This window comes from Prionailurus bengalensis, chromosome A1 (assembly GCF_016509475.1).
Source record: "Prionailurus bengalensis isolate Pbe53 chromosome A1, Fcat_Pben_1.1_paternal_pri, whole genome shotgun sequence".
NCBI lineage: Eukaryota > Metazoa > Chordata > Mammalia > Carnivora > Felidae > Prionailurus > Prionailurus bengalensis.
In genome coordinates, this window is record NC_057343.1 from 14783952 (window position 1) to 14810600 (window position 26649).

At 42.7% G+C, this 26649-nt stretch overlaps 1 protein-coding gene across 5 annotated transcripts in view; it reads right to left on the reverse strand.

Annotated features, from left to right (window-relative positions):
- Window positions 1–26649, reverse strand: part of DCLK1 (doublecortin like kinase 1) — a 346275-nt gene that overhangs the window by 139099 nt on the left and 180527 nt on the right. The gene's annotated exons all lie outside the window — the stretch shown is intronic.

Consider the following 26649-nt stretch of genomic DNA (forward strand, 5'->3'; position numbering starts at 1 on the left):
AGGGAAGGCCACGCTGAACTTCCAGAACCCCAGGAAGCAAAACCCTAAGACTCCCAAGGGCAAAGAGAAACAAAACATCCATAGAAACACACACCATAAATAATCTTTGCACTTGAAATCCAGCATCATGAAATCCAGTCACTCAGCCACCAGGAGCGGGACACACAGTAGATATGAAGAGTGGATTACACCACGTGGAACTTCCAGTAACTACTGGTTCCTCCAGGCAGCTCTCTTCCCTGCAACCCACTGGCTAAGCTTGTCTCCCCATCCCTGAGTCTTGGGACTCCTTCCCTCTCCTGTAAGATGCCTAGCCCGCCTAAATTTAGCAAGGATGGTCAATGGTCAATAATTAAGCAAAATAATTAAGCTAAATAAATTTAGCATAGAGTCGATGGTCAATAAAGGTCATCCTCCAGTACTACCTTCTCCTTTCTCTTTGATCTCTTACATCCCTTCTTCAGTTATGCTTCACTCCTTCCCTTCCTCTATGGCCCTCTAGATGCCCTTTCCTTAATAGGCCAAAGTATGAAACTAAAATCAAATCATGTGTGGGGCACCTGGGTGGCTCAGTCGGTTGAGCGTCTGACTTAGGCTCAGGTCATGATTTCACAGTTTGTGAGTTCGAGCCCTGCATTGGGCTCTGTGCTGACAGCTCAGAGCCTGGAGCCTGCTTCGGATTCTGTGTCTCCCTCTCTCTCTGCCCCTTCCCCACTCATGCTCTGTTTCTCTCTGTCTCTCAAAAATGAATAAATGTTTAAAAAAATTAAAAAAAAATCATGTGTGTTTGTGTTTGAATGATGGTGAAAAAAAAAAAAAAAGATCACTGGATTGCCTATAACCAAAACAGCTACACTGGATACTGAGGCAGGGTTTTGTTTGGTTTTCTTTGTGTGGTTGTGGCCCGCAGTTCATCTGTTCACATTTCCTGTGGTCAGTGGCACTTCACAGGGGTGACACCCACTGCCCCCGATGTGGAAGCTTTCAAACAGTCCCCACCCTGCCTCTAAAACAGAACACTGGTGGGAATTTAGGAGATGGAGGGCAAAGCTGCCAGGAGGAGGCAAGGCAAAAGAGCAAGAGAGGCAAGCCTGGTATGATGGTTTTCTTGTTGGTTTCAAATTCAGCACAAACTGAAAACAACAAGAAATGAAAGCTTATAACCTGGAGACTTCATTTGAATCCCAACTGCACGACCCTCCACCCATATGTTTCAAGTACCATGGTAACATGGCATTTTTAAAGTAATTAGGGATCCTGAGAATATTTTCAACAGAGATTAGCATAGCGTTTCATATTGGGAGTCATCAGTAGAGAGGTGTTCTCTACATGGCTGGAGACTGCCCAATTGGCCTGACATACATCTCAGAATTTGAGGAGATTTCCAGAGGATGAGGTAGCGTAGCCAGCTCATGAGCCTGCCAGCTCACGCTCCTTAAAACCAGACAGATGAGAAAACAAATAGAGACCATGTCCAAATCCTGCCATGGATCTTTCTTCCCTTCTCTAAACATTCTTACAGTCAAACGCTATGCTTGTTCTTAATAGGCATACTAAAATGTAATAATTCCAAGTGACTAGCAAAAAGAATGAACCCATTCTATACCCTCATAGAACCCATATATGACATTTTAATTTTTCTTTCTAAAAAAGCATTGAATAGATTTGTAGTAAGTAGACTCTTCTCCCCAAATCAAGATATAATTTGCACCTAGGTTTATGATCAAAGAAACATTTAATTGTCACAGGTGGCTACAATAAGATTTACTGCTTGGCAGACACATTGTCTAGGAGATCGTACAGATTCCAACCTAAAACGTGGAAGAGTGAGGAAGTCTGTGGGGGAGATTTGTCAAGCTTATGTGACAGAAAAGAGTATTCCAAACATTAAACTGATAGATGAAACACAAAGAGGTGATTGATTTCCAATGTTGTAATTTATACTCACTTGCACTGGTAACCTTCCCATGGACTGGACTCTTGTCATACTTCAGGCAAAGTGGGAAAATAAAACTAGCCTCAATTTTGAAGAGCTTGGATTCCAACTCTATCACTTACTATGTTCAATCATTCGATTGGTTCAACAAACATTTGTTAAGCAACTACTGTGTGCTAGGCACAAGAATTAGAGCAATGAATAAAACAGGCACCAACTTTGAGCAAATTTCTGTGTCTATTATTGGCGTGGCAAAATGGGCACTAATGGCTGGCCTTGCATACTTCACAGGTAGTTGTAAGACTCAAATTTATTTATTTAGTTAGTTAGTTAGTTAGTTAGTTAGTTAGTTAGTTATGACCATTCTGGTAAAGGCTGATACAATGCAATTTCTCCTATTTAATTAGTTGACTTATAATTTGTCAAAAGAACCAAAAAAGAAAACTTCTTTCCCAAGAATTTCAAAAATACGTAAACAAGTTCAGTTGCCGATTTCAGTTTTAAAAATGTCTTTTTTTATAAATTTAGAGCTAATGGATTCATTTCTTTGGGAATAATAAATATCCCCTTCCTTTCACTCAGGAATGCTTCTCTGGGCTTATAGTAGCATCTTAGGCAGTGGCCGGTACCAGTTCTCTGGCTCCCTCAATAAGCCAAAGAAGTGAAATCCTAGTGATTTCAAAGGTTTTTGTTTTTGTTTTTTTAGCAAGGGATTCTTTCTTCAAATCCTGCGTAGCCTCAATGTTAAGACAGATGCCACCAGTGGGACTGCTCTGGCTGAAGCGGAGGGGCTCCTTTTCGCTGTAGGCTCTGAGGCTCTTCCTGGAACCCTAGGGATCCCAGAATCAGTTTGAAAATCATTCTCCATTGCTAACGCTCAGCCAGACTCCTCTCTTTTTCCTCTTCTTCCAGAATACATTACAGTGTCATGGGTAAGAGGGTAGGCTCTTGAGTCAGGTAGCCTAGATTTGCATCTTGGTTCCACCAGTGTGTAGTTTACCTTCTCTAAGTTTGTACTCATGCTCTGTAAAATGGGGATGATGATAGTACCACTCTTATAGGGTGGTTCATCCATGTGAAATGCTGAGCACAGAGCCTGGCAGATAAAATGAACTCATTAATCACTAGCAATTGTTTTCCCCTTCAAACCTACCCATATGGCAGAGCCAGATTAATTTTTATAAATTACTGCATTCCATGTGTCATCTCCCTGTTTCAAACTTTGTAATGTTTTCTCTCTCTGCTATTACACCCTGAATAAACGATTAACCCCTTATTGTAGTATGCGTGTGTCCCTGTGTGCATATATCAATCTATATCTATAACTATGTGTACACCTATATATCTTCTATCAACCTTCTATTATCAACTTGCCCCATCTTTCACACCATAGACCTGTCCTTCATATGTCCATGCCCTTATGTATTTGGAGCATAACCATTCACAGAGCATGTGGAAGGAACTAGCCAATGAAGTGTGTTACAATATTTGATTTGGATTCTCTAAGTAAATAAGAAAGGCAGAATATGTAAAAGGAGAAAATAGCAGCAATGTTGGGTAGAGTGTTCCTAAATTAACAGCGAGAACAAAAGCTTAAAGACTTTAGGCTGGAAAAGCTGGAAGGAGCATTCCTAAGGAGACTGAATTCAGAATTGGAAGGCATATGAGCAACATGGAGAATAATGCATGGCGGTTGTGGAAGAACCTGATGAACTTTATAGATGGGGGCTAATTAGAGACAAGCTTTGGCTCATGGAGGGCAAGGAAGATGGCCATGTTTCTACACACCATGGTTCACTGAAAGCTTCCTAAAAGGGGGATGGTGTGGTCAAAATTGAGTTTGAGGGCCACCAATTTGCGTGTAGAAGGAACTGGGGTGGGAAGTAGGAGGAGGAGGGACACCTGTTTGAGGGGCACCTTGACCCACTGTCTCCCACACATATAAAGCTGGAGCATGTCTTCTTCCCACTTGCTCCTCCTATGCAACCTGTAGCAGTGAACGGCACCACCACCCAAGAGGCACAAGCAAAGAAACTGCCAGTGGTCCCTGACCCCTTTTCTCTCTCACCCCTTACATTCAATAAGTCACCATGACCACTCGCTTCTATTTTTACACTAACAGCCTTATAATGACCATCTTATGTGCCATCTGACTGGTCATCCTGTATTCACTCTTCGGTCCCTCCATCCATTCTTCATCCATTCTACTTCCAGAGAGATCTTTCAAAAATGTAAATTCAATCATGTCATACCCTGGTTCTTATTGTTCTCAAGATGTTCCAAATCATTAAAATGGTTTTAGAAGATACACCACAGCCTGGCTCTAAATTCATTTCTTGCCACTTTTTCTCCAGCCATTCTGTATTTCTTTCCGTTCCTCAATTCTGGTATTGAAACATGCTTTCTCTCCTCCTGAAATCACTCGATATCACCCCATCTCCACCTGCCCCCCAACACCATACCACACCCAAAGAAAGCCACACACTCATCCACCTCGGTGGCCTGGCTGACACCTACTACTCCCTCAGGTTTCAGTTTACATTCCACGTCCCCAAAGAAGCCTTTCCTAAACCCAGACATTAGGTTCATTCTGCATGGTCTCAGAACCCTTGTATGTCCTTTATCATAGTATATATTGTTCCTACAGTTATTCATTTAATGCCTGTCCCTCACACTAGACTTTAAGTTCCATCAGGCAAAGACCATGTGTTTTATGTAATATGGTAGCAGCCTCTAGAACAGTGTCTAGCTCAACAGATGCTTGCTGAATGAATGGAGAGAGGAATAAAGATCACGTAAGAGGCTCCTGCAGTGACTCAGAGAATGAAAGAAGAATCGAAAGATATTTGGGAAGATAACAGGGATGGTGCTGATGACTGGGAAGGAAGCAGAGGGAAGGCCACAAGACAGGACAGGGATAAAGTTGCCAGTTACAGAACTGGGAGAAAATGGTATTAATGACAGCAGCAGACTTCCAGACTAGAAACTGATTTTTGGAATTTAATATGTTGGGTCAGAGGTTAAAAATGAATACAGGAGTATTGTGCCCACCACCTTGAATGCTTCATATGACCTCATTAATGAAGATGAACTCTACCCAACAAAAATCTTTTTCAAGGCTAGAAACCCCGCTCTGCCCTTGAAACAAAAAGCTAGGGTTTTTGTTGTTTGTTTTTTTTTCTAATTATGACTTGCGCTGAATCAAGCCTCACTTTCAAACTCTGTTTCTCTTAAGATCCTTATGAAAGAGTCAGAAAAAAAAGAACCACATTTTAAAAAATGTTTTTTAATGTTTGTTTATTTTTGAGAGACAGAGACAGAGCACGAGTGGGGTTGGGGCAGAGAGAGAAGGAGACACAGAATCCAAAGCAGGCTCCAGGCTCTGAACCATCAGCACAGAACCCAACACAGGGCTCGAACCCACGAACTGTGAGATCATGACCTGAGCCGAAGTAAGACGCTCAAATGACAGAGCCACCCAGGCATCCCACCACATTTTAAAAAGTAAATAATACGTACTATAATTTCACAGCTTTGCACACATAAAAATTGCTTGGAGTGGCGGCAGCTTGTTTCACATCTTTTGCCCATCACCTCCCCCACCCATATATATCACCCATGATCTCCTTGGGGAGAGAGACCATATCCTCCAAGCCCTCTGCACAGCACCAAGCCCAGAGTTGAACATACAGAAGATGATCAATAAATATTCATTGATTGGCTGTTAGACACAGAATGGAACACTGATTTAAAGTCAGATCTGGGTTCTGAATCTATTTCTTTGGCCATACGATGTAACTAAAAACTTCCATCTCTATACAAGATTGTTGTGAGCACACATAAAAGCACTTCCCAAGTTGTAAAAAACCTAAAACTGCATGCTTTCTATTATTATAAATACAGCATGGAATTTTAACACTGGAAGAGAATGGAAGGAGATGGAAGGAAATTGACATTTATTAGGCACTGAGCCAGATCAAGGACTGTGCCAAATGCCTGGCATGTGTTATCTTTTTTAATCCTCATAAAAACTCTACAAGGAAACGGGCTCTGAACTGTTAGATACTTTCCCAAAGTCACACAGCCTCAAGTGGCCCAAGTGACCTCAAAGGCCATTGTCATCCCAGGGCACCTCATGGCTTCTCTCAGCACCTCGTCTGCTTAAGACCTAAAGAAGCAGCTGCCTCATGGGACTGATACTCAGAAGTGGAGCTCGAAAACCAGACTTCAGAAACGGAAAGCCTGGTCATCTTTCCTTTGTTCCTGAAAATGACTCGGATCTACACTGTTCCTTAAAGAATTGGAGTAACTGCTCTGAATCAGGAACTTAAAAGAAGTGAACAGGTCAGTCAGCCGGTAAATTAACCACCAAAAGACTGGAAAAGACTTCCAGAAGGGAAGGCAGCTTAGAAGATCTCCTGAAGTTCTACACTAAGGTCGAAAAGAAATGTGAGCAGATGAGGACAGCCATGAGGGACCTTAGAGACCAGGTCAAGGATCCTGCATGAAGTCACACTCTAGTCTGCTTCCGAAAAGAACCAGGCTCCTAACCCAGCCCCAGAGCAGAGCCCAAGACACCCCCAGCTTCACTGTTTCACGACCTTTCCCCCGAGCTGTTTAAAGGGCATCTGAGTCACCAGGAAGACAGCTAGGACTTGTGGGCTGCCTTGGGCCCTGAGAAACATTATGGAGGAGGAGACAATCGATTCTGTGGGTGTCGGGACTCTTACGAGAGAGCAGTGGGGGGCAGAGAGGCTACGACACAAATGATAAAGCTGGGGGCACTAAACACAAAGGACACAGGCTGGCTCAGCCCCCTGATTCACCAGTGAGTCATAGTCTGTGAGCAGGAGGCACAGCCTTGGATTGTGTTTTGGAAAAGGACAGTGAGGTATATTTCAGGTCTCTGTGTTCTCTTTGATCATCAGAAGCAAAAAGAACAATTAATTAAATAGAGCCTACACTTTTATATTAATTAAAAGCCATGCAATATATATCTTGGTCAATTTTTAAACCCCTGAGAGCTATAATCGGTCCCAATGAGAGATGGCCTCAGGCAAAGATCATGTGTTAGGGGGGTGGGGGCAGGCAGATCTGGGTTCATATTCCAGTTTGGCCATGTATTAATATCTATGTGATCTTGGGGAAGTTTAACTGTTTCTCTGACCCTAAAATGGCTCATTCCTATTCTTCTTGAGAAAATTAGAGATACCATTTAAGAATGAATACATACTGTCCAGCACAATATTCAATCTGTAAAGGGTAGCAGCTATTTTATTATTAGCAGTAGTGGTAGCAACAATGTTTTAGTGCTATATATTTCTAGATGCTGCAATTGCTGAATTACAAGGCGTCAAGACAGAAGTCTCCTCTACCTGTCCCAGATGGTGCCAAGTCTGTGAAGAATGCCCTCGAAAGGCAGAAGAGACCCTTGGGGGTCTACTAATGCTTCATGTTCATAAAGACTTGAGTGTCTAGGGTTCAAGTCCTTCTAGATTACCCAGCCAAGTGGCTAATAGCTAGAGTGTTATATCAGTACACAGTCTGTTCACTGCATTTGCTATTATAGTGTTCTGCTAAGAAGTAGAACTCTAGAGGTACCAAATGCAAGCCTACATAGCATTAACAATAATAAACATTTATTGATGTTCCTCTGACTTGGCACCATTCTTTATATGGTCTATTTAAGTCTCTCTCTCTCTCACACACACACACACACAAACATGAGGGACAGACTACTGTTGGCTATAACTTACAGAAGGGGAAATCGATGCACAAAGCTATTAAGTCCCAAAGCTAGTATGGGTTGGGGCCGGGATTGAAACCAGTTAGTCCAGAGCCCATGCACCTAGCCATTTGTTATTCTACCACTAGCCTTTGATCTGGGAAGAAGCTTGTGGTAAGGAGATACACACTCAAGTCTATCTGTTTGTAAACTGACACCAGGGCTTTGTATCCATCTGTTCCTGGTGGACATCAGGCAATTTTGATGCTAGAACATTGTCTGAGGTGGTCCTGGGTTCCATCCCTTTGAGGTCAAGCCAATTCAATCAGGGAGACTCCACATAGCCAGCTCTAGTGGCCATCCTGCCAGTGCTTGGGCCACCTGCCACAGGAAGTGAACACAATCACCACCCCATGGCCATCACTTCTGGAAAAAGGACCCCCAAGTCTCCCCTCCTGTCTCCTTCAGGAAGCTGTACCACTTTAGTTTATAGAGGCAGCATCACCAGTTTTCCAGCACATGGGAGCCCTTGTGTGGGGAGTGTCCATGGAGAAGAGGGCAAATATTGCCCCAGGGATGCTTACTCAACCGGATAACAGAGCCTCACTTGCATGCAGCTTAGTCCAACACATTTCTCTTTATAATTACCACTAAGTCAAAAAAAGAGAAATGTTGATGGGGCAGTCTTAGAAAATACTTAGAAAATAAATATACTTGAAACTTATCAATTTCCTTCTTTTATTTTCCTTTTCCCTTTCCCCTATCTTGCAGTTATCCTCAACCAGCAAGTACTTGCTTATTGAGTACCCACCATTTGTCTGTCCAGCCACTTACTCTATAGACAGTGAGTGCCTGCACCGTGTTACTGCTCATGGGCTGCTCAAGTAGACCAGCAGCAATGCAAACAATTACAATCCAGTATGATCTGCTCACATACTCGAAACATCAAGTGCCACAGTAACACAAGAGACAGCCATGAGTTCCGCCTTGAGTTTGGGGAGGTTCCAGGAGATTCCTCAGAGGTGATGACACTGCTCTGGCTCTTAAAGGATGACAAAGGTAGAGTGGGATGGGGGAGCCAAGTGAACCATATGGACAAGCATACAGGAATCACATGTAGAACAAGGGTCCGGTATGCCTGGGAAGTTGGGTGTAGAGGGGAGCCTGGGGAAGGGGAAGTGAATCACAAAGATACACTCACAAAGATACAACACTCTTTAGTGTTGGGCACTGGGGAGCTAAAAAAGAATGTAAATACTACCCCCCTGTCTTCAGGAATATCACAATAGGGGCACCTAAGTGGGTCAGTTGGTTAAGTGTCTGACTCTTGATTTCAGCTCAGGTCATGATCTCACTCATGGTCATGAGATCAAGCCCCTTGTGGGGCTCTGTGCTGAGCATGGATCCTGCTTAAGATTCTCTCTCTCCCTCTCCCTCTGATCCTATCCCCATCTCTCTCTCTCTCTCTCTTTCTCTCTCTCAAAAGAAATAAATGAACTTAAAAAAAAGAATATCACAATAAATTCAGGGAATCTTGACACTAACACCCATAAGATGATTAGAGAAAAATAAAAAGTAGAACAAATGTAGATGTTAGAGTAGCCCGCTCCTCAAAAAGAGAGAGCAATGTGGGCCAGGACAGTGTAAAAGGAAAGGAGTCCTAAGGAGGTGGGTATTGCAGCCATGTCTAAAATTACAGGCCCGCCCGGACCCAAAGTCACCCATTGTTTACTTAAGTGTCACAAGTCACCTGCCTGTGACCCCCGTCTCTTCCCAAATATAAACATACCTCTCTATCTTTCCAACGTTTCCTGGCTTCTCCCTTTAAAGCCATCAGTGAGTGCCACGGCTCCTTCTGGTGCAGGACTTCCATGTTTCCATATAAACTATAGAGTCTGATTAGAGTCTAGAGTTTCTGATGTGAGGTAAGTAGAGGCAAAATCATTTAAAAAATTTTTAAATGTTTATTTATTTTTGGGAGGGGGGGGGGGAGGAGCAGAGAGCAAAAAGGAGACACAGAATCTGAAGCAGACTCCAGGCTCTGAGCTGTCAGCACAGAGCCCAGTGTGGGGCTCGAACTTACAAACCGTGAGATCATGCATGGCCTGTGTCAAAGTCAGATGCCTAACTGACTGAGCCACCCAGGGGCCCCCAAAATCACTTGTTGTTTTTTTTTTGAAGAATGGCTGTCCCAGAGTATCCAGCAGGTTATTACAAAGGCTCTTTGACTGGAAAACACCACTTAGATCAAGAGTTCTTGACCTGGATCCACAGATGAGTTTGGGGGATATATAACCTCTGAAAATTGAAGGTTTATATGTGTGAACTGTGGGGTGTGTGTGTGTGTGTGTGTGTGTGGGTGTATACACCTGGCATGAGATGTATATTTTTCTAGAATAAGGTCCATGCCTCTCATTAAGTTCTCAAGAAGGAGCATATGCCCCAGAAGACTCAAAATCAATGATTCAGACCTGGCTTCAGCAAACTACAGCCTGCAAGCCAAATCCAGCCCACAGCCCATTCTTTTAAAGTTTTCTTAGACTATAGCTATACTTTGGGGTTTATGTGGCCGCTTTCACACTACAACAGCAGAACCAAGGAGCTGCAGCAACAACAACAAAAGTATGGTTTTACTATCTGGCTCTTTACAGACAAAGGTGCTGACCCCCAATTTAGACAATATTTTTTAGAGCCATCCACTACACGAGTGGTTGCTTGCTAATAATTCACCACCCAAAGCTAAAAGCAAATAATTTTAGAATCTAAGTTTCCCTTGCCCCATGTGGCAACCTCATAGATTAGTTAATGTACCCTGGGCTGGCCCTCCTTCTGTCCTCCTTGGAAGACCACTAGACAAAGAAGTGACTGAGAGAGATGGGCTAGAATTCTTCCAAAGTGACCCTGCCGCAGGCATCCTGGGCCCCGCTTCCTTTGCAAACTGCCAGAGAAGAGTTAAGCAAGAGAATTAACATCACTCTAAATAATTCAAACAGAGTCCTGCTGCTGGCTTCAAACCAAAGATGAGAAATTATATAATTAGCTGCAGCAGATTTAAAAGACTATATAAAATATGCTAATGCTCTCACCATGGTAAGGCAAAGCTGCAGTAATGATGCCATCTATTAACTAGCCTATAGGATCAGTCCAAATAAAGAGAAACATCCTAAGGGTATTCTAAAAATAATGGTATCAGTCAGTTTGGTAGAATACTTTGCTTGGGCTGCAAAATAGGTTAAGAAGAAGTTTAACTCCATTTTAATGTGTTGTAAGTTGCACATTCCACGTTCAATGCATTTTTTGATTAACAGCATATTAATTTCTTTACCATTAAATCAAGAATAATTGTGTGTTTTTTGCTGTTGATGTTGTTTGGAGAGCTCTCATCATTCTGATATATTTGCCGGCAGATCTGTTTTTGTACATGGGCTTTGCTTGTACATGTGCAGAGAACAAAGCAAGCAGATACTATGGCAGGTATGACTACAGGTGTCCCTCGAGCTCTGCAGCCTTATTCCATGTTACTGCCTTGTGTGCCAGAAACCTAAAGAACTGCATGCTTGAGCTAAACTTGCAGCTTCTTTATGGAGCTAGGTGTCTGGAGCTAGGAGAGAGCGCTGCACAAAATAACAAACTCTTAGCCAGAGGGGAAGAAATATTTGTGAATCTAATCTTAATGTCAGGGAACCTCAAAGGCTTCCTCCACTCAACAGTGCATCACCACATGCTTGAATGTCTGAGCTTTCCTCTTTGGGATGCTACACAGACCTCGTACAGTTTTCCAATCTGATTTTATTAAAGGCTGCTGCCCACCATGGACAGACTCTTTCCATGAGTTGGTTGCTTGCGGTGACATTTTTTTTACCGTAAATTGGCATCTCCCATATCCACTAGCATATTGTTCAGATAAATATTTGTTAAATAGTTCAAAATAAAGATCTAAAAGCTCTTCCACTTTAATCACGAGATGAGGGTTTCCAAGCACCCAAATAATAATGATAATATCACATAGTAACATTTGTCCACTACATTACAGCTCTGCAATGTGATTTTCACCCACATCATCTTATTGAATCCTCATGGCAACCTTTCCAGATTGGTACTACGTTTGTCCCCATTTTTCCAGTGGACACTGACTCAGAGAGGATAAGTACTTTGCTCAGGATCACTCAGGTGATAAGCACAGGACCTTCCTTCTCCAGGGTTGGTGCTCTTTTGAGGATGCATTTTAGGCTGAGGTTGAGGCACTCAGTAACTTACGCAACCTTACTTAATGGAACAAGCCCCGAAATGGACATCAGCAGCCTGGCTTCGAGCCTCACTCAGCTCTAACACTAGCATGCTGGTTGACTTCGGGTAGTCAACTTAATTCCCCTGGGCTTCCTCACATATGAAATGGAAGAACTGAGCAAGACACTCCCTTATGTTCTTTCAACTCTAACAATTAGGAATTTTATTGAGCAAAAGTAATCCCACTCCCAAATGATCTGTCTGAAGGGAATGTACATAGTGTGAGATACAAAATACACTCAATAAGAAGATGAAAGGGATTTTGCATTATGCACATTTTTAGATGATTCATGCCACAAGTCCCTCTCAATTAGCACACTTCACCAAGAGCTAACTGTCTACACAATTATTAAATCATTTCTATGACCCTTATACAGAAATCAACTCTTGAGATGAGAGTGTCAAATGAGAGGGGTCAGCCTGCCCCCTTCTGGGGTGGGATCTAGTCATTTTGCCTTTCTCTGTCTGCCAAGATCCAAAGTCTTTGATAAGCTTATTGTTTTTGTTACTGTTTGGTTCTCCTCATTATAAGTGGTTGGCGTGGTTATTGTTATAGATTTAGCATGGATGTTGGATGTCTCCTTGAGATCTTGACAGAGTCCAATGTTGTATAACACACGATGTGTCTGGTTTCTTCCCTGAGTTCCTGGAAGGGAACTTCTAAACCCTTGGAATTTCCCACGTGATAGCAGTGTCCATGTCATTCTTGCCCAGTCCCTTGAATCACATCTGAGCTTATGCTAATGAGAGGACCCAAGATGGGGGTTGCTCATACCAAACCATGTGATGGGGGTGGGCTTTGAGCCACAGAATAACCACATGACGTCCTAGGAGTGGGAGAGCTAGAGACAAGTGGCCAATGAGTCAACAGACCAGGCTTGCGGTAATGAAACCCCAACAAAAACTGTATATCAAACTCAGTGGAGCTTCCCGGTTGGTGAACGCTTCAATGTGCCAGAAGGGTGATGTGTCCTGATTCTTCAGGAAGACAGCATGGAAGGTCTCCCTCTGGCACCCTCCTAGATCTTGCCCTATGTGTCTCTACATTTGGCTGGTCCTGATCGTATGCTTTATAATAAAACTATAATCATAGATACAGCATATCACTTTTCTGAGTTCAGTGAGTCGTTCTACCAAATTACTAAACCTGAAGGGGGTGCAGCAACCTCTGAATCTGTAGCCAGTTGGTCAGGAGTGTGGGTGGCCAGGGGACCCCTGAACTGGCAGCTAGCATCAGAAATCAGGGTTGTCTTCCTGGGGACCATGCCTTTAACCTGGGAAGTCTGTGCTGACTCTACGTAGTTAGTGTCAGATTGCAGCACAGTCCTACAGCCCACCTGCCACCACAGAGCTCTACCCACGTGTACATCAGGCACATGCCCACCTCAGACTCTGTAGTAACTGTCACCTGAGCCTGGAACACTCTTCCCTTGGGATCTTCCTGGCTGGCTCCCCCACCTCCTTCAAGTCTTTTCTCCAATGCCACCTTCTTACTGAATTCTTCTCAGCTACATTATTCACTGTGCACCCCCACCCACATCCTCCCACATCCTCCCCTACACGCTCCCCTCTACCCTACTTCGTTCTTCTTCCTACCACTTATCTTCGATACACTATGTAATTTGCTTATGATTTTGCTTATTGGGGGTGCCTGGGTGGCTCAGTCAGCTTAGCGTCTGACCCTTGATTTTGGCCCAGGTCATGATCCAAGGGGTTTGTGAATTCGAGTCCCGCATTGGGCTCTGTGTGGACAGTGCCGAGACTGCTTGGGATTCTCTGTCTCCCTCACTCTCTCTCCCTCCCCTACATGCACACGTGCACAAGTGCAAGCTCTCTCTCTCTCAAAAATAAATAAATCAACATTAAAAAAAAGATTTTGCTTATTAAATATCTTCCTCTCCCAATAAGCTCCATGTGGACCAGAATTTTTCTCTCTTCACTTCACTAGTGCCTGGCACATGGTAGATATTCACTCAATACTAGTCAAATTGGTTAGAACCTATTACTATATCCATACACACACATATCTCATAGGGGATATAATAAATTGAACTCATGTTAATTGTCTATAGACCCTGCTGCCTAGTATATTTAGCTATTCTTATTTTCATATTTAGAGAATCCATTGCATATGGAAAGATTTTATATCTTAAGAAGAAACAACAGTATTCATTTTTCCATAGGTTTTGTGAAACTAATCATAATGTGAACTAATCCTCTGACTTCTAATGTTATTCTTAGAATAATTCTGTTGAAAGGCTATCAAGTGTGAAATGAACACAAAAAAAGGTATTAAGCTATAAATGTACCTAAGTTGACACTAAGGTTGAGAGGCAATCTATAAAAGAAATTTTGTGTTCTCCAGAGCTAATCAACTCAAAAGCTTTATAACCTCTGTTCTCCATAGTTGGGCAAGGATCTCTGTGGTCCTATCAACGAGATGTCCTAGCTGTCGTATCAGTGGGGCGCCCCACAAGTGAACGAAAGGCATTCACTGAATCAGTTGGCCCTAGTGTACCTCAATAGCTAAACTAAATGCAGAGCTTGATTTCGTCTTTGATCATGATGATGCTAGTTTTCGCCCTGACCTGGCAATGGTTTGCCTTTGCTCACTTCCCTCCCCTGGGCTTACAGGTGTGGCTTCTTTCAGTTCCGTTGCTGGCACTCCTGACAAGTCTGCTTTTCTTTGGCCTAGTTCTGATTATTTGATGAAGACTCATATGAATTGAGACAAACTCTTATTCAGATCTGTTTTAAGTCTCCAAGAAAAGTTGGACTCATGATTTTACAGCGATTCTGCCTATTGAAACAAGACGATAAGTCACCCACGCAATCATATTTTTTTTACTGAAAGCTTTATCCATTTGTTTATTTTCCAGAGCTATCGTGAAAGAAAATCTAGTTTTAGGCAGCAAAGAGTCATATAACATCAGTATCTTATTATGTTTCAGCTCCTCAGAATACTTACAATAATGAAAATCTATAGAGACAACCTATATCCACACACATATCAAATTATTACTCAGTCTGGAATTAGATTTTAGAATTACCTTCACATCAAGTCTTTTTCCACCATAACATTCACTTCATCTGCCTTCCATAAGTAGATATTTAACTTTCCAGAACTTCTTTGTTTAAACCCCAAGAATGCTTGACACACAGTAGGCTCTTAACACGCGCTTGGTATGGGGAATTGAACTGGGAGATTTCAAATGGGCACAAAAACCCCAGTGCATATGCCCTGGGGATGCACGCGAAGAAGAAAGTTCTATCTGTACCTTCCTATACTCGGGGGGGTAATGTGGGGGTCAGTGCAGGGGATAAAAGAAACTGAGGTCCCCCTCTGTGGGAAAAGAATGAGCCAGCCAACGCCAGACATTGGGCCTGAGGCTGCCCTCCCATTGCCGCCCCTGAAGACACATATAAAGGTTATTATAGCTTTTCATTTATTTTACTTCTTGTCTGAGAGCTTTCAGGCAGCTATGCTACTGGTCTTTAGCTAGAGAGGTCCCCAGCAGCACAACTTGTTTGGGAAGAGCAAGGGCCTGGAAACAGACAGACCTTATTTCAATTCTGTCCTCTGCTATTATTTATCCTCAGGCAGAATTTGAATGCTTAAGGCTCTTAAATGGCCAGAATTAATGACTAAAATTAATAAGGTGCTCTGGCATGAATACAACTAAAGTACTGGATGGAGGTTCAGATATGCAATTAAACAAGTAGAACCTGGCTTCACACCATATCGGAAAGCCCCACAGAGTTCAGCTGACCGCAAGCTAACTGACAGCCTGCATTGCTTGGCTAGTGCTTAAAGAAACCATAATCACATTTAGGCTGCATTTAAACAAGTTTGATGCCTCTATTAAATAAGTGTATATTCTCTGTGCTATTTGAAGCCTTCAAGGAGTACTGCATTCAGTTCTGGGTTTATTTTGAGGAGGAGATTGCCAACCAAAAAGTATCCAGAGAAAAGTAACCAGGATAGTAGGGTGGTCTTCAGAGAAACAACTGAAGGAACTTTCCTAACAAATCTGGAGAAACCAGCTCTGGGGAAGTGTGGAGCCTCAGTCCTCAAGTGTCTACAAGGTTGACTGGTGGAGTAGATCCCTTCTGCATCCACTGACTCAGCTAACATTTCTTGGGCTTTTACTACATTCAGAGCACTGTGATACGTGCTGTGGGATACAGAGATTGATGATACAGAGACCCAGCCTCAAGGAACTAACAAGTAAGATAAAAACAAGGAGTCTGGGATCTCCAGTTTTCCTCCCAACCCTGTTACCCACTGGATATGTGACCTTAAGCAGTTTCTTAGCTTGTCTTAACTTGGTGTTCTTTATTTGCAAAGCAACACCGCAGGGTTTTTCTCAGGATTAAATGAGATAAATATCTGTAAAAAGAATGAGAAATCAGTAATTGACTGAAACCAACAAGATTGGGAAAGACAACTTTGGAACTAGACTTCAAAGGGCAAAGGGAGTTTGCTGGGTGGTGATGGGGAAAAGGAAAAAGAGCATTCCAGGTTGAGGGGGCAGTATGAGCAGAGACAGAGATAATGAAAACAAATGGCTTTTGGAAGACCAGCAAGTACTACTGTGGCTAGAGTGCAGAGGGGTAATAAAGCAATGACAAGAGCTATAAAGATACCACAAAGCCGAATCACAACTTCCCTAGAGTTTCTGGGTGGTGGAGGGCTATATTCAAGTGAATATTGGGAGAATCCACCTGTGTACAAACAGGTGGAACAATTAAAGACGGAAACCAGGAAAGCAAGAGTCATCATGAGAGTAAGCAAGAGGGGTGCCTGGGTGGCTCAGTCTGTTGAGTGTCTGACTCTTAATTTTGGCTCAGATCACGATCTCTCAGTTCATGGGTTCCAGCCCCGAGGTGGGCTCTGCACTGACAGCTTGGAGCTTCCTTGGGGTTTTCTGTTTCCCTCTCTCTGTCTTCCCCTAACCTCCTTCTCTCAAAAATAAGGAAATGAACTTTTTTTTAAAAAAAGAGGTTAAGTGAGAGATAATGAGGAACTGACCTAAAATAATGGTGGTGGCATTGAAAAGCAGGTGACAAAATGTGAGATATGAGGAGTAAAGGTGAGGGGCAAGTGAAAGACGACTCCACGTTTGCAACGCTGGTGTTAAAGAGAATGCTGATCCCATGAACTAATAGAGGAAACACAGAAAGAGGGATAAAATTGACTAAGAAGATGATGAGTTCAGTTGTGAAAAATGTTTAATTGCAAGTGGCTGTAGAATAACTGTAAGGAAGTTCATACTAGCAAGTTGGAAATATGGTTCTGGAGCCCATGGGAGGAGTCAGGGCTAGAGATGTAGATCTGAGAGGAGGTGGACTTAGAGATTAAGAGTATATCATCAAACATAAACAAACTTGGGTTTGAACTCTAACTTTGAGACTGACTAGCTGTGTGGCCTTGGACAAATTATTTATCATCAAAGCTTTAATTTCCTTAATTGTAAAATTGGGAAAATTATACATACTTCAAAGACTTTCCTTATTGCATACCATCTGGTTGCCATTTGTCACCGTCACTGTCTACCATAACCATCATTGCTGAAACCATTAAGGTAGATGAACTTGGCTTGGAATTGAAAGTAATTAAGCAGAAAAAAAGGGTTGAGGAATGAGTCTTAGGGAACAATTATTAAGGGAAACGTGGCAGAACAAACCTGAATGAAGCTCAGGAGCAGTCAAGAAAGTGGGCAGAAGATCAGAACAGCAAGACACGGGGATGGACAAGAGAAGAGAATTTCAAGGAGGGAATCCTGGAACATGTCCAACTCTACAAAGAAGTTGGGGACGAAAAAGGAAAACAAGGGCATCGGATATAGTGATTTGAAGGTTATCCTTGTGTATGGAACTATTATATATGTGGCAGGAGTGGAGGGAAGTCACAAATGGAACAGGGTTCAAAATGGAATTTGCACCCAGACTGCAAGGGGATGTGTATCAGACACCGAAATGAATTGAGAGCCAGATCACCTTCTAGAAATCTCAAAGCAGATATAAACAAACAAATTGCAGGCCTTAGTTTTCTTACTCCTTTCAAAGGGATAAAAGACTTATGTTAACAGAGAGAAAGGGGATTTGTGAGAAGGATTTCTTTAGAGAGTTGTGCAGAGCTCCCTCATTCCAGAAGAGGGGAGATGCTTCTCTTCATCTCAGTTAGGGCTTCACTGGGAGATCTGAAGAACCTGGTCAGTGTCATCTGTGGATTGAGGGGAATTACACACTCACGTCTGAGTGTTCGGCTATTTACTGGAGAACCACTGGCAGCAGAGTAAAGGAGGCTTGGCTGCATCGGGTGGCCTGTTTTCTGGGCAAAGGACATATGAGTGCACTGTGGAATGGAGGGAGTGAATTGGCATGGAGCTAATTTAAATTCTTCCCAAGAGGATCATCTGAGGCCAACAGGGAGAGCTTTGGAAAATAAGGACTATGGGAGAAACATCCAAAGCTGGAAGAAACCGAACTGACCACATCAAAGCAGAAGAGTGGAATGTTCCCAGTAAGAGTCCCTGAAGAACCCACAAAAACACCCATATGAGAAGTTGGCTTCATATAACGTGTGCTGGCCCGGAGGGCCTGAAGCCATCTTACAACAGCGCTACCCTGTAAGGACATCCCACCTCCCCTCTCTCATCACCCTGCTCCTCTCCACCCTTCTCTCTTCCGACCCTGAAAAGATAAAAAAAAAAACATCAGGGAGGAGGTAAGTGGAAAAGGAGAACCCTACCTTTTTCCTTCAGAGAAGGGACTCACGACATTGGGCCCTGGAGAGGTATGGAAAAGGAATTCCAATTTTGAATGACTATCGCATGGGACTCAATATATTCATTTCTGGATTGAGATGGTGATTTGTAATAAGAAGAGCCCATAATACTTTTTACCATCTTAGGAGAGAGGAGAAAAGTCTTGAGATTTGTGGCTAAGTGTCCTACAGTGGCAAAGAAGAGCTCCCACCACTATATACATTTAAAAGGATAGTGGAAGACAACTTTTAGTGAAAAAAGGTCCCCATAACTCTCAAGTTTAAAGGGTACTATTTACCCAAGGGTATAAAAAGTGAGTCAGGATGAGGACATGAAGGTCTTGAGGACAGTAATTTTGCCCTTTTTTTTAGTAATTTTGTGGGGTTTTTGTTTTTTAAGGCTGTTTGGCAGAGAAAGGGCACTGTGCTTTGATGAGGTGATAGAGATGACTGAAGGTCCTCTTAGGACAGGAGAAATTTAGTTGTGGCTGCAGGCTGAGGAGAAAGAGATGGTAAAGATAGGGTAAAATAACAAATCCACAAGAACAATAGGAAAGGAAGACTGATAAGGCAAGGTCACAAAGAAGAAGAGAGAAGACAAAGTCAAGAACATTGCATTTGCCTTTAGAAAAAAAGACTCTTTCCCCTGAAAGATGAGAGAAGGAAGAGAGAAGATATAAAGACATTTTGGTTTAGAAGGAAGGCAAATAAAACAGTTTATAGTGAATGACTTTGATCATCCTTGTAGTTTACAGAAGTTCATCTGTGAATGAAGGCAGTGGGTGGTGTTTATTACTCTGGAGGGCAGAATCAGGACTACTGTGTACAAACTAGAAAGAGATTAACTTGGGCTCAATATAAGAAAGAACTTATAAAAGAGTTGCCTGGGGGGCTCAGTCAGTTAAGGGTCTGACTCTTGATTTCATCTCAGATCATGATCTCATGGTTCATGGGATGGAGCCCCGCATCAGGCTCTGCACTGACAGCATGAAGCCTGCTTGGGATATTCTCTCTCTCTCTCTCTCTCTCTCTCTCTCTGCCCCTCCCCCCTTCTCAAAATAAATAAACTTTTTTTTTCTTTCTTTTTTTTTTTTTTAAGACAGAACTTGGGGCACCTGTGTGGCTCAGTCAGTTAAGCATCTGACTCTTGATTTCAGCTCAGGTCATGACTTCACGGTTCATGAGTTCAATCCCTGCATCTAGTTCTCTGCTGTCAGTGTGGATCCTGCTTTGGATCCTCTGTCTCCCTCTCTCTCTGCCCCCCCCCTTTCAAAAATAAGCATAAAAAAAAAGAAAGAACTTATAAAAATATCAGCACTGGTGATATCAGCACAGGGGACTGACCTTCTTATATAGTTGTAAGCTGCAGAACAGAGGGCTCTAGGTAGGGATGGATGAACAGCTATTGCAATGCCATGTGAGAGACCTCTGCCCTGGACACAGAGGTGGGCTGATAGCCTTCAAAACTCCTAGTGTGCAGCATTCATTGTCAATGTTATATTTGTACGGTACTTCCCTGCCAACAATTCAGGTGTCAATGTGACTGAATACAATAAAAAGAAGCCCAGGGGGACCAGAAGAGAAAGTGTAAAGAAAAGACCACATGTGTCACACAATGTCTTGATTTCCCAACTAGAAAAACATCTATTTGTAGCAAAGGAACTAGCTTATGCTGGAGTTAGATCCTGTCCCAAAGAATAATATTCTATATGTCTCCATAGCTTGGCAGCTATGAAATTTGAAAATATCACTATGTTCTGGGGAACTTTACATTATGCATGAGCTAAAATGTAGTTATGGTGGAGAAAGTCTCCCGAACCCTGAGTCCCTCCAGTTTTACCACCGCTAAGAGGCAAATGGGAACTTGCTGACAAGAGTAAGTACGTTACCAATGTGCTCTCTGGAACTCAAAACAAAGAAAAACCCTAAAACTCTACTTCAAACATCAGGCTGCGTTCTATAAATCAATACAATCAAAATCATGCCAGATTTCCTATACAACAATGAAATGTCATGGAAACTTGGCAATTATTCAATAAGAAAGCTATCGAGTTTTTTAAAAAATAAGAACCATACATTCCTAGAATTAACATTTATTGAAACAATAAAATATTCCAGCATGAAGTACCACGCATCTCAAAGAAATATGCCCACAGATTCAATTTAAACTGGCCATATAATCCAATTAAAATTTAAATCTATAAAGAGAAGTCAGTCTATTATGACCCCATTAGTCATTTCCCACAATATTTTTCCAAAGGAATAAAATACACTATGGCAAGAAGCACCATGTAATATTTTGAGTCAAAGTTCAGGGCCAGAGATCCGTTGGCATTTTTAGACATAAGCAATATTAAAAGTCTTATGATGGGTTGGCTGGTCATATTTCATGTAAGTGCAGTAAATGTACAGTTATCTGTGCCTAGCATACTGCCTGGCACATGCTAAATTAGCTTAGCCTATTGAATAAATGAATGGATGCATGAAAAAATGAGTTTTGTTAGCAGTAGCTAAAAATCCATTCTGTGAGGAGGCCTATCCAGACTCGGAGCATTTTCCTAGTGTTTGTAATGACTTATGGTTTCCTAGCATCACCAGCCCTGGGACAGAGTAATGGGGCCACCAAAAATCCCACAGACCCAAATCTATGTGGACATACAGGCTGGGACCCTTGAATGTTGTCCATTTTAAGAGTCTGACGGGTTCTAGATGTGGTTTGGTTTAATCTTCCAGAGATTCCCTCCAGAGAAGGGTGGATATCTTCAAAGGCCCCTTAATTCCCTCTTACCTCAACCATAGGAATAGAAGTCGAGAGTGGGAAGAAAGCAACAGATAATCGCTTTTTGGTTCTAAAGAGCACCAGAACCAAATCTTGGTGACATCTGCCTCCAATTAAGCCCTGCAAATGAATCTACGTGGCTGAGTCCAGCTGCAGTCCACTAGGAGGTATATTTTAGCTGAGGTGTCATTCACTAACATCATTCACTAAGTAACAAGGAACACAGTTCTGAACGTGCTTTGACATTTATTATCTCATTTGAGGTCCATTACAACCCAGGAAAAAAAGGTGTTTCCCAGAATAGGAAGCAGGCTCAGAGATACAAAGACCACACAGCAAGCAGGACATGGAACTTGGACTACACCTGTCTTCTAACCTTACTCCAAGACTGCTTCCACTATTCTAGGTTCTAACCCCATTTTCTTACTACCCAGAGTTGGGAAAAACAATCAAAATCATTGCTTGGTGAAGGGTGCCTAATGCAGCTTCTGTCTCATCTCACTCAGGACACGGGTCCCTGGAAAGTGGTCAGGATGGAGTATTTCCAGAAATGTTTTACGAAGTGGATTCTGGGCACCCACCAGCAGGGAGTCCATAGGAGAAGCCAAAGAAATGTTCCTTCTGGAATCACATGCCCAGGGGGCACCTGGGTGGCTTAGTCAGATCTGACTTCAGCTTAGGTCATGATCTCGCAGCTTGTGAGTTTGAGCCCCACATCGGGCTAGCTGCTGTCAGAGCATAGCCTGATTCGGATCCTCCGTCCCCCTCCGCCCTCTCTCTGCCCCTTCCCCACTTGTGCTCTATCTCTCCCTCAAAAACAAAGAAACCTTTAGAATCACATACCCAGGAAGCACACTGTACTTCAGATGGGTGTGTCTAGTACAGGGAGAACCTGGCCTGGCACTCCTCAGAAATAGGACATTATGCACACAAGTACATGCACACACATGGACACACACACACGGTATCCCGAAAGTCTTAGTGCAGTTTTAAACTTCCAAAACTTCAAAAGTATAAATGCTGCAAACTTACAAAACTCATGTGAAAGCCCAATCATTTAAATTTCTTCTCTTTTCTACACTATACTTACTCTACTTGTATACTAGCTTTGTGAATTTTGAAGAGCACTTTTAATCTTACCTTTTGGTCAACATTTGCCATGTTCAATCAGGCGGGTTGAAAGGTTTTATGATATATGACGTGCCTACAATCCATTCGGCAAATGAGCCACATCTCACAAGAAGCCTGCAGTCAACTAAAATCTTCACATGCATGCTCTACTGTTAAAACTACGTTACTCCTAATTAAGCTTGTAAAACTGGCTTTTTTTTTAAACAAAAAAATACCCGAAGCACTACTTTTTGTTAATACCAATTTAATTTTATCTTCTTGGATACAATCCATTCTGTTAAAATCCTTGTGGATCCTTGTTTTCCTACCAGATGATTTCATCCATACACCATCAATGTTCTCAAATGGGCATTTCTAGCCACACTCAACTACACAGAATCCAAGGCAGAACCCTATTGGTGTGATTCTCAGCGTACAAACAGTCCCTCTCTTCAGGGGCCTCTGAGTGAATTCTAACAGAGACCTCCGCCACCACATGGACATCAGCCTCTTGGACAAGGCAACCCAGTTCAATCAATTAAAAACACAACCACCTATGTCATTCAGACCATATATTTTTATCTTAGTCAAAAGGATTCCAGGAGAGGCCCTGTCAAATGCACTGCTGACCAATGCATTTACTCAGACCATCTCACAGCATTCTTCTGATCCACGAGATGAGTGACCCTACCCGTGAAAGGTCAGACGAGGGGACAGTCTTGTCACAGCTCTGTTGTCTAGGTATTGTACGGATTAATATAAAGCTATAACTGTGGAAATCTAAAGACAGGCCGAAACAAACAAATAAAAATGAGTTTATTTGTAACTCAAGTTCAAATAAAATCTGGACAACCGCAAACATCTGTGGTGGGTTGAATTGTGTCCCCCAAAAGATATGTTAAAGTCCTACCCCTGGTACCTGTGAACGTGACCTTATTTGGAAATTAGGGTCTTTGCAGATGTAATCATGTTAAAATGAGGTCATACTGGATTAGGATGGGACTTAGTTCAATTACTGGGGTCCTTAGAAGAAGAGGAAAATTTGCACACACAGAAAATTAGGCCTTGTGAGGCTGGAGGCAGACCCTGGAGTAATGGTGCAGGAAGCCAAGGGATTCCAAAAATTGCCAACAACCACCAGGAACTAGGATTATAGCTTAGAAGGCATCTTACCCAGAGACTTCGGAGACAGAAATTTTCCTATATCTTGAGGTTAGATTTTTGGCCTCCAGAGCTGTTAGAAAATCAATTTCTGTTGTTGGAAGCCACCTAGTTTACAGTGCTTTCTTACAGCAGCCCTAGGAAGCTAGTAACATCTGTGCAAAAATATGTAAGTCTGAAGTAATGGCGATTAACATCAGATTCAAGAGCACTCAGGAATTGGTAAAAAAAAGAGGATGAGAAATACTTAGATTCCTGAGCAGGTGGCAGGCTTGGCAGGGGTGAGGTAAATGGGTGAAGGCACTGGCCTAGCAGGTTTGGGGGCTGTTGGCTTGAAGCTGGGGGGGGGGGGGGGTACAGACAGAAGGTGACATCCCCTGACAAGCTCATCACCGAGGGGTTAATCGTCCCTCCTAGGTGTGAGGTGGGCATTTCTCAACAAAATCCTCTCATTTTTTAATGGCAACAAAATCACCAATTTGTCAGTTTATCATCAATATATAAGCAAAACTATGTTAAGCTTCCTGTCTCCAATTTGGCATTTTCCTTGACTATGTTTCATCATTCTAAATGAGACAGCAGCCCATGCAGGGGAAGGAGCTGTTGGCCTGTCTGTCTCTATATATAGCGCTGTATCCACCATTTTTCAAAGGTGCTAAGACTCCACCGATTGATGACGATATTGCTTAAAATGGGTTACATTTTAAGCTGGAAAAAAGAAGGCATTTTTTCCCCGCATGTGAAAATTTAGGGGAGGAAGGATGCTCCCTCACAGTTTCTAATATTGATCTGGCTCCAATGCAGCCCACGAAATGTAAGTCTATAATGGCAGAATTCCTCACTGGAAAGACCTTACAAGCCATCTCCAGATGCTGGCCCAGCAGTAATCAGGGGGACATATTCTTGCTGATCCTGAGCACCCAGGGAGCTGGGTTAATTTTGAAAGACAAAATAAAAGCACTGCCTTGTGGCAAAAGGCCACTTCTTGATGCCACTAAATCAAGCCCAGCCTTGCTTGAGTATTAATTCTGAAGATGTCTGTATCCCCCACTGATACTCCTTTTAGGAAGCTAGTATGGAACAGGCCAAATGAAGCCGCAACGTGCAAATACCATTTAGCAAGTACAGATAAGCTGGGATAAATCATCCCAGAGCACTTAAAAAAAGATTCAAATTTTAATACATTAGCACTAGAACATGCTGTACAAGCAACAGGGAAATTGCAGTTGTCAATGTGTGAATTTAGTCTCAGAGTAAGTTCATCCAAGGAAGTAAAATCTCAATTTAGATTCTTTTTTCTACCCCTTCCCCCAATCCACGTGTTTCTTTTAGGATGGAGGAGGACACTGTTACTCAGCAAATGGATATCACACCAAGAAATGGTTAGGGTATATTCATCGGGGGTAATAACTTGAAGTTCACACTTTCTCACTGAAATAGTTTGAAGTGGTCCTTCAAAGTGGCAAACCATAAATGATGGGCAAGGTGTCTGATCCACGTGTGTTCACGTGCACTGTTGTATGTGTACGTAGATATCTAGCTAGCTAGCTGCCTTTTAAAAAAATATATTTTAAATGTTTATTTAGGGGCGCCTAGGTGGTTCAGTTGGTTAAGCATCCAACTTCGGCTCAGGTTATGATTTCATGGAATTTGAGCACCATATGGGGCTCTCTGCTGTCAGCACGGAGCCCACTTCGGATCCTCTGTCCTCTCTCTCTGCTCCTCCCCTGTTAGCATGAGAGCATTCTCTCTCTCTCTCTCTCACAAATGTTTATTTATCTTGAGAGAGAGAGAGTGCATGCAAGCAGGGGAGGGGCAGAGAAGGGGAGGGAGAGAGAAGAAGTGGGGGGAGGGGCAGAGAGAGAGAGAGAGAGAGAGAGAGAGAGAGAGAGAATCCCAAGCAGGCTCCACGCGCAGCTCGGAGCCCATTGCAGGACCTGGATCTCATGAGAGTGAGATCATGACCTAGCCCATATCAAGAGTCTGAAGCTTAACTAACTGAGCCACCCAGGTGCCCCTATCTGCATTTTTTTTTAATGAGAAAGGATTCTAAGGGGAAATCACAAAGGATTTCCTGGTATTTTTCTGTTGTGCTTTCCAGAAAGCCTGTCTATTGTCACAGGGGAATAGGACAAGTTGCAGCATATGGTGTGAGAGCACATTGCAGGGAAGGCAAAGCCCAACCCAGAGGCCTCACCGGGAGGGGCTGGGCCAGGGGAGGTCCCAGGCCTACCTGGAGGCCTGAAAGACACTTTGGCAGCCCCAGGTCAACACTGCTGACTTGACACTGAACTGCATTCCAGCCGGAATCTGACAGCTTGTTTTCTATCGAGGTAACAAATGAAACTTTCATTTCAGAACGTTATCTGTTCTCTCAGACTATTCTATCAGAAGCAGCTATTTTCTTTAAATTGAAAGTCAAGGCAGTTTATTTTTCTCGAAACTGTGTTGTTGGTTCCTGCCTGACTCCGAACATTCTCTTGTTTTGCACAATGGCAGAGCAGTCTCATCCCGTAGAAGGCAGGGGTGGGATGGGAGAGTCCTCCCAGAGGGCACCCTGTGTATGATAGATTTACATAAATCCTGGCCCCCAAAAGGCACATCAATCAGAGATAAAGATGGAATGTATTTAGAGAAAATGTATTTAGAGGGAAGGATACTGACATCACTCTTTCAACTAGGTTTTTTTGAAGCAAAATAACTTAAATCTCTTCAAATGACACTTCTATCATATTATCTATCTATCTATCCAACCAACGTATTATGTCATATCTCATGTCAAATATATACGTCCATTGGGCATTCGAAGTTTTCACAATACAGGGGAAATCTTTCTAATTCCTATCCTTCCCCACACACCCCAAGTCATTTTTAAATGATGA